The following is a 1,623-nucleotide window of genomic DNA, read 5'->3' on the forward strand; positions in this document are numbered from 1 at the left end:
TTTTCAATATGTTATACTTAGAGAGGTTAACGGATTTGTTTTATCCTGTTTCGAAATACATGTTTTATACTCTTATATGAAAACCATTCTGATAATCGTTCTATATATTTCTAGTTTAATTTTTTAGAATATTAATACCAATTTTATGAATGGTGTATGCAGAGTACCATCAATTTCTGTTTCTTATTCGAAATATAATAATGATCCATCATTTAAATACTTTACAAGATATTTTTTACTTGACTGGTAGGACTTAAGAATTTAAGTTTCGTTTTAACTCAATATCAAGGATGCTGCGCCTATAGTGGGATTCTAATTTATTGACGACTTCTCTGCAGACAATAAGCATACACCGAAAACCTATTTAAACCCAGTTCGATCCATTTTTCATTTTTCTTTCATAATCAATTACGACTTTAGCGGTTTTATAAACTTAATAAAAAAAGTTATTGTATTATAATAACATATAATATTATTAGGTTATTATTATTTAATGTCAATAACTTTATAAATAGAATCATCTACATTACAACTATTTTAGACACAGTTCTTTATGCTATTAAGAAGTCTATACAGCATAACTAGAACCGATTTTATTAAGATTATTGCCAAAATAAAACTGATTCAGATGAATATTGGTTAATTTAGATTAGAGTTTTATGAAATAAAGATAAATCAATCTGTATTTTACAAAAACCCAAATTTTATTTAAAATCTAAGTCTTAGAATTGTTTAGTTTCCACAAAATTTAACAGTACATAAATCTGTGCTTAACAGTAGGGGAATAAAGTAATTCTGTTATAAGTATTGTTAACAAATCTTTACTTATGATATTCTACTGTTAATAACATACAAACAAAAACATTTCGTTTTCATTAGTTATTAGTATAAACATTTAATCACTTATACTGGAAATTAATTTTCTATAAAGGATTTTTATTTAACAAATTTCTAAAAAATTCTGTTAATTAATTCAGCCAGAGTATAGAATTTGCTTGAGATGCTTTGTAAATAATAGAAATAGTATTTTATGTTAGAATAGCTGAATTAATAAATGAAATAAACTTACATATAAAACCAATTGATACTATAAGTGAAATGCTAGCGTAAGAACATGAAAGTAACGATAGACAACTGCAATAACAAACAGTTAGTTCTTCATGAACTGTCATGGCTTGAAAGTAAGTGATGCTGAAATTAAAACATAATAAATTATGATTGCTTTAGTATTGATTTAAAGCAATATAATAAAAAGTTATTACAGTAACCAAAACGATTTCTACAAAGGCATTTAGTATTTTAGAACTCCTAATTTAAGAAAAACTAAATTCAGAGTTTATTGTACTTAAAAAAGCTTACTGAATATTTTAATCTTAATCTTAAATAGTTTAACTAATAATAATAATAGTTTAAAATTAATTTTATTTTAGAAATAATATTTTAAATAAAATAAATTTTTAATTCTTTAATTCCTTTTTGTAACCAATTTGCTTTTAAGCCAAATTGTTGCATTTAACGCATGCACCTAATCTATTGGTTTAACATAAATTCCACAAATTAATGTTACTTTTAACAGAGCTCTGTTATTGTTTGATGTTAGTGAAATTTTAAAACTTTCTATTC

Source organism: Teleopsis dalmanni, chromosome 2, assembly GCF_002237135.1.
Source record: "Teleopsis dalmanni isolate 2A chromosome 2, ASM223713v2, whole genome shotgun sequence".
Lineage (NCBI taxonomy): Eukaryota > Metazoa > Arthropoda > Insecta > Diptera > Diopsidae > Teleopsis > Teleopsis dalmanni.